This window comes from Triticum dicoccoides, chromosome 7A (assembly GCF_002162155.2).
Source record: "Triticum dicoccoides isolate Atlit2015 ecotype Zavitan chromosome 7A, WEW_v2.0, whole genome shotgun sequence".
Classification (NCBI taxonomy): Eukaryota; Viridiplantae; Streptophyta; class Magnoliopsida; order Poales; family Poaceae; genus Triticum; species Triticum dicoccoides.
The window spans coordinates 256802087-256809209 of record NC_041392.1 but is presented as its reverse complement, the minus strand read 5'-3'; the positions used below and the strand labels follow the sequence as shown (position 1 = coordinate 256809209).

Below are 7123 nucleotides of genomic sequence, written 5' to 3'. Positions count from 1 at the left end.
CGAAGCATCATGGTTCTCATATGTAGTTGTGGGATTGTGAATTGTTGGTATGAAATAGTAGTTACAACTTTCCCTCTTTAGTATGTTGGCCACATAAATTTAGTTGTGAGCAATGCGATTGAAACCATATTTTGGAATTGGTCGACCCATGTGCATATTAATGTATAAGTATAACATATGTGTTATGGAATAAGTATTTTCGGTATGTAGAGAACAAGTATTCGGTCTATATAGAAATTTCTTCTTTCTCTCTCCAGCTTTGTACATGTCACACTGCATTGTACTATGTTTGCTTCACTGGAGGTAGCTAGGTGGACTTTTACATGAGCTAGCTATGGACTATTCTGTATCCAGTAGTAATAAGCTAGCTGGGGCTTTATATATTTTTGTTCAGCTAAAATTTGTTGTATTATTACTTATTACATACACTGCAAGCTCATGATTTTATACTTTTTGGTTCAACAAAAAATGATGATTAAATCTTATTTTCAGCCAAGGAGGAAGTTCGCTCCCAAGAGTGCAAAGTAAAGGCGAGCGAAATGATCAAAATTTATGAACTTCTGTCGTGAACTGATATGAGGAACTGTTGTGAAATGCTGTCACGATTCTCTTTCTTTAGCCCAGATAATATATTATTGTTTTATTTGATCCAAAGTCATCAAAAATGATTGCGTTGTTGTTAAGAAAATGGGTGATGGTGTTACATCCTGATGCTTGCTAGCCTTTGATGTTCTTTGTTTATATGACAATGAGGCTTGGGATGGAGTCTGTCCTTTGAGCATTAAAAGATTTTTTGTTTGCTTCCCGTACTAGTTGATGCACTATATGGTTGTTCATGTTGTACTAGTAAAGATTGAGAATTATAGTAATTTATTCCACACGTGTGCTGTGATGGAGTAAAATTATACTCCCTCCGTCTGAAAATACTTGTCATCAAAATAGATAAAAGAGGATGTATCTAAAACTAAAATACGTTTAGATACATCTCATTTTATTCATTTTGATGACAAGTATTTCCGGACGGATGGAATAGGATATAAGAGCCACAAGTCATTTATATATGATGGAAGAAAACTGAAGCAAAATTCTCAACCTCTAAATGCCAAACACTTAATATTATAGATGAGGAAAAGGATTAGGACGGGAGAGAGGTTTGGGGGGGATTTGAGGGGATTTGGTGAAGAGAAGGGATTCACCAAATCTTCCAAAATCCCCAACCCCTTTGGGGCTTGAAAACCTTCCTGACCAAACAAGGCCTCAAGGGGTCCAAAGTCCAAACCCGGCACGCGGCCGCAACATTTCCTCAGCCAGCCCAACAAACCCGCCCCGGCGCCACCGTCCCCGACCAGCAAAACCGCCTCCCGCTCCTCCCCACCTCCCTCCTCCTCCACCCTCGCTCGGCCTCGTCGCGGACGCCTCCTCCGGCTCCTCGGGTTCTTCCTCCGAGGCCCTCTCCCTCGCCGTCTCCTGGTAAGCCTCGCCTCCCCCCCGGAACCCCGCTCCGTCGCGTCGCTGGGTGCGCGCGTGCTTGCTTGCTTGCTTGATCCTCCCGTGGTGTTGGTGGACTTGTGGGTTTGTCTCGGTCCTCGAATCGGATCCGCGGCGCCGCTCTTGTGTGTTTCTCCGCCGCAATGCTCGGATTCGTCGTGTGTTGACGGGGGAGGTTTCCCTTGTCCTCCGCCTCGCTGGCGTTCTCGGTTGCTTTTCCGCCGTAATTAAGTTGCGAAGCTCTTGATGGTTGACGCTCGCTACCGGAATGTTGGATTTCTTCTCGACTTGTTGGTGGAGTTTTTTTTTCGTTCTCCGATTCTTCAGGTTTTTTCGCTTCAGGAAAGTTCATAGCGCTGCTAACTCTTGTTGCTCGCTAGCGGAATGTTGGATTTCTTCGACTTGTTCGTGGAGTTTTTTCTCGTTCTCCGATTCTTCAGAGTTTTTGCTTCAGCAAATTTCAAGGCGCTGCTAACTCTTGATGCTAGCTGCGATTCTTCAGGGTTTTGGCTTCAGCAAATTTCGTCTGTTTGTTTCTCGTCCTTGGTTCAATCTCTTGTCCGTACGGTTCTGGTTTGGGGGTTCAGAATTCACTTGACTCATTCTTGTTGTTTCTTACTCAGTTTCCAGGCGACAGGCGTGATGGTAGAGGAGAAGAGGGAGAGGGCGGAGGAGGCGTCCGACAGCCCGCAGAAATCCCCGCGCCTGGACCCGCTGGCTGGTCCTGGATGCAGCGACGCGCCTGCGTCTCCGACGGATTCGAGCGGCGAGTGGCCATCGTCCGGGGAAGCGGAGGCGGGGACCAGCAGCGACAGTATGGACGACAGCGGGCGGTGCGACCACATACTCTTCGACCTGGATATGGTGGTACATGATCTCAAGGTCGCAAACCAGGTCCTCAAGGAGCCTCGGAAGTGCCAGCGTCGTAATTGCAAGACGACCTGGGAGGGAGCCAGTGAGGACGACCAAGGGATGATGAAGTGCATAGACTGCGCCTATTTCTTCTGCTCTGGGTGGCTGGTGGACAGGGATGATCCGCAGGGACACGCCCGCTGGCACGCCGGCGAGCACCAGCATTGGGTTGCTCAGTGGTGCGATGAACCGAATTTGGGATACTGTATTCGGGAGAAAGAATGAGCAAATCCACCTTGGGTGGTGCTGCGTGTGATCTCTGTTTATATAGGGGAGGTACAGAGAGAGCGCCGGGTGATAGCGAGGGCGCGAGGTCGATCGTGGTGATCGTGTACAGGGACATGCAAGGGCATGCAGGACGTGGGCGAGCGGGGGTTCTATCTATACAACTGACACCCCGCCGCAGTTGAAGCATCCGGTGGACGGATGCATAAACTGGAACGAAAATCTTGGAACGCCGTAGTGGGGAGCCCCTTGGTGAGCACGTCCGCGAACTGCTGCTGGGTTGGCACATGGAGTACGCGGAGCTTGCCGAGCGCCACTTGCTCGCGGACGAAGTGGATATCCAGCTCTATGTGCTTCGTCCTCCGATGGTGAACTGGGTTCGCGGACATGTACACCGAGGAGATGTTGTCGCAGAACACCACACTCGCTTTGGGCATGGGAATGGAGAGCTCTGCCAAGAGTTGGCGAAGCCAGCAGCATTCTGCAACGGCGTTGGCGACAGCGCGGTACTCCGCCTCCGCGCTCGAGCGGGACACGGTGGCCTGGCGTTTTGAGGACCAGGAGACGAGGGAGTCGCCGAGGTACACGGCGTAGCCGGACGTCGAGCGGCGTGTGTCGGGGCAGCCGGCCCAGTCCGCGTCGGAGTAGGCCACCAGGTCGAGCGACGGCGCGCGCTGGAGATGGAGACCATGAGAGGTGGTGCCCCGCAGGTAGCGCAGCACCCGTTTGGCGAGGGCGAGGTGCGGTGCGCGCGGGTCATGCATGACAAGGCAGCATTGCTGCACCGCATAAGCGATGTCAGGGCGCGTCATGCACATGTACTGGAGGGCACCCACGATGCTTCGGTACTCGGTCGGGTCCGGAACCGGCGCGCCGTCGACAGCAGAGAGTTTGCCGTGCGTGTCGACAGGCGTGGGCAGTGGCTTGCAGGACGTCATGTTGGCGCGCTCGAGCAGGTCCTCAGCGTACTTCTGTTGGGAGAGGAAGAAGCCATGTTCCGTGCGGGTGACGGCAATCCCGAGGAAGTAGTGGAGGGGGCCGAGGTCCTTCATGGAGAACTCGCCGGAGAGCTGACTCTGCAGGTGTTGGAGGAGAGTCGTCGACGAGGCCGTGAGGACGATGTCGTCGACGTAGAGGAGTAGGTAGGCGTCGCCCGCGCTGCAGTGGAGTACGAACAGCGAGGGATCCGCGCATGAGCTGACGAAGCCGAGCTGGTGCGCGAAGGCCGCGAACCGGGCGAACCACGCGCGTGGCGCCTGTTTGAGGCCGTACAACGACTTGTTGAGGAGGCACACGTGATCGGGGTGGTGCTTGTCGACGAAGCCCGCAGGTTGTTGACAGTAGATGCGCTCGGCGAGACGCCCGTGGAGGAAGGCGTTGTTGACGTCCATTTGATGGACTGGCCAGTTGCGCGCGGCGGCAATGGTGAGCACGACGCGGATCGTGGCGGCCTTGACGACGGGAGAGAACGACTGTCGAAGTCCACGCCAGGTCGCTGGGAAAACCCGCGCAGGACCCAGCGTGCTTTGTACCGTTCGAGCGCCCCGTCCGCCTTGAACTTGTGGCGAAACAGCCATTTTCCGGTGACGACGTTGACGCCGGGTGGGCGTGGTACGAGCCGCCAGGTTGCGTTCTCCATCAGCGCCCGGTACTCCACCTGCATAGCAGACAGCCAACAAGGATCTTGCAAAGCAGAGCGCACCGATCGAGGTATGGGCGAGATGGCGGTGTCGGCAACGGTGGCAGAGAGACTGTCAGCATACTTGGGGTTGGGCAAGAACTTGCCAGCCTGAGCACGCGTAGTCATGGGGTGGGTTGGGATGGTCGCGGCGCGGCGTCGTGGTTGTGGCGGCGCGGGCGGTGGAGGTGCGGGCGCGGGAGGGGCGGCCGGAGCGGCTGGTGGTGTGGGCGCTGCGGGCGAGGGAGGTGCGGGCGGAGCGGTGTTGGCGGGAGGGGAGCGAGCGACCACCGTGTCAGTAGGGTGGTCTGGAGCAGCGGCTGACCGTGCGCGCGCAGTGCGAGGCCGCCGGGGGATGAATGGGAGCACGAGCTCGTCGTCGAGGGAGGGAGTGGGATCGGGTGACGGAGTACTGGCGTGATCGCGAAAAGGAAAACGATGCTCGTCGAAGACGACATGACGGGAGATGATCACTCGCTCGGTTGCGGGGTTGAGGCATCGATATCCCTTGTGATCAGTGGCATAGCCTAGGAGGACGCATGGCGCCGAGCGCGGGGCGAGCTTGTGCGGGGTTGTGGCTGTGATGTTGGGGAAGCATAGACACCCAAAAACCCGCATGGCTGTGTAGTCGGGGTGTGCACCGTACAGCAGGAAGAACGGTGTCTGGTCGTGGCGAGGCCGGCACGGCCGTCTGTTGAGCAGAAAGGTGGAGGTTTGCAGTGCTTCTGCCCAGTAGGAGAACGGCATATGCGCATGGGTTAGGAGTGTGCGGGCGATGTCGTTGAGTGTACGGAGTGCGCGTTCGGCGCGCCCGTTCTGTGGAGATGTGTATGGGCATGACATGCGCAGGACAATGCCGAGTGAGGCGAAAAGGGCACGGGATGATGCATTGTCGAACTCTCTACCGTTGTCTGTTTGGATCGTGAGGACAGGGAGATTGAAGTGGTTTTTGATGAAAGCGATGAAAGTACGTATAGTAGGGAAAACTTCTGATTTGTGGCGAAGAGGAAATGTCCATGCAAAGTGACTGTAGTCATCGAGTAACAGTAGATAGTATTGACAACCAGATTTGCTAGGTACGGGGGAGGTCCAAACATCACTATGTACAAGCTGAAACGGAAAGTAAGAAACATGTGATGATGAACTAAAAGGTAGTCTAGTGCTTTTGCCGAGCTGACACGCCTGACACACGCCGATGGTTCTGGGTTCTGGGGTGATGGCGGAGGGGCGCAGGGTCCGGTCGAGGGAGTCGACGGCGGGATGACCTAGGCGTTGGTGCCATAGATCTCGCGAGACCGCGGCGAGCGCATGGTGAGCATGGGTCGGTGGCGTGTACGGCATGGGGTAGAGCTCGTCGCCGGCATCATTACAGCGGAGGATCACCGTCCTCGTTCTTCGATCCTTGAAAGAGAAGCCAAGATCGTCAAACTCCACATTAACTGGGTTATCGCGAGTAAGAGCTTTAACAGAGAGGAGGTTTTTGATGAGATGAGGAGAGACGAGGATGTTATTGAGGTGGAGCGGGGAGGTGGATGTAGGGATGGCGGTGTGACCGGTGTGCGTTACTGCAAGCGACGATCCGTCGCCGACTACTATGCGATGAGAGGAGCAAGGATGGGCGGAGGAGAGAATACCTGACGACGACGCCATGTGGGACGAGGCACCCGTGTCCAGGTACCAGTCGGTGCTCGGGGGAGACGGCTGCTGCTGCTGCACGATCATGTTGTTGAGCGCGGCGATGAGGGCGTTCTGGTCCCATGCCGAGGTTGAGGACGGAGGCGGGGGAGCAGGCGCGGGCGCGGCGTTGTAGAGCGGGTGTGGAGGCACTGCAGGGTACCATGCAGTGGGCGGGGCAGTGTTGTGGTGCGTGGCCGAGCCGGCGAACGGAGCAGCCCCTCCGGGGCGTGGCCCAAGAATGCCGGTGCCGGGAGCGTGGGGGCGCCATGGCATAGGCCAGGCATGCACCATGCCGGTCCATGGAGCGGGTGGGGGAGCGGCGGGGTGAGGTGCTTGGGTGCCCCTGCCAGAGTTGTTGCCCCTCCCGCGGCCGCGTCGACCACCGCCTTGACCGCGGTTGGTGCCGCCGCCCTGTCTGGCAGCAGCGGGGCCCCCAGGGGTGTTGGTGTTGACGGGGGCCCGAGCAGCGTGGAGAGCCGTGTCGGTGTTGGTGTCGGCGGCGAGCCGGCTCTCCTCGAGAAGAAGAAAGGCACGGCAACGCAGGAGCGACGGGAAGGGCGTCTGCATGGTGAGAATCGGGATGGCATACCTGAACCGGGGGTGAAGCCCACGGATCATGTTGAGCACCTGGTCGCGATCGTCGACAGCGGCCCCGAGCTCGGCGAGGCGGTCGGCGCAGTCTTTGAGACGCGCGAAGAAGGAGAGGATGGAGGAGCCGCCTTGCTCGATGCGCCGGAACTCGGTGGAGAGAACCACCACCTGATGTTCGGCATTCTCCAGGAAGAGGCTGCAGATGGAGCTCCAGACGGCGGCGGCCGTGGCGCCGCGCTGGTGGATCAGGCCAAACACCTCGGGAGTGACGCAGTTGTACAGCCAGGAGACGATGTGGGCATCGTCCTGGAGCCAGTAGGGGTCCTGCGGCCGCGGCGGCCCGGTGAGGTGGTCACCGACCGCCTGCTTCTGGAACATCACTTCAAACAAGGTGCGCCAGTGGGAGAAATTGGGGGGGGTTCAGCGACAGCACGATTGGGACGTGCTGGTTGATGAAGATGCCTGCCAATGGAGAGACAGGCGGCGGCGCCGTGGAGGTGGAGGCGCCGGCATCGGGGACGAAGAGTGCGCTGCGGTTGAAGGCGGAGGGGG

The 7123-nt window shown here is 57.1% G+C and overlaps 1 pseudogene; it reads left to right on the top strand.

The window, feature by feature from the left end:
• The window catches only part of LOC119333443, a 25958-nt pseudogene that overhangs the window by 5517 nt on the left and 13318 nt on the right, over positions 1-7123 (top strand).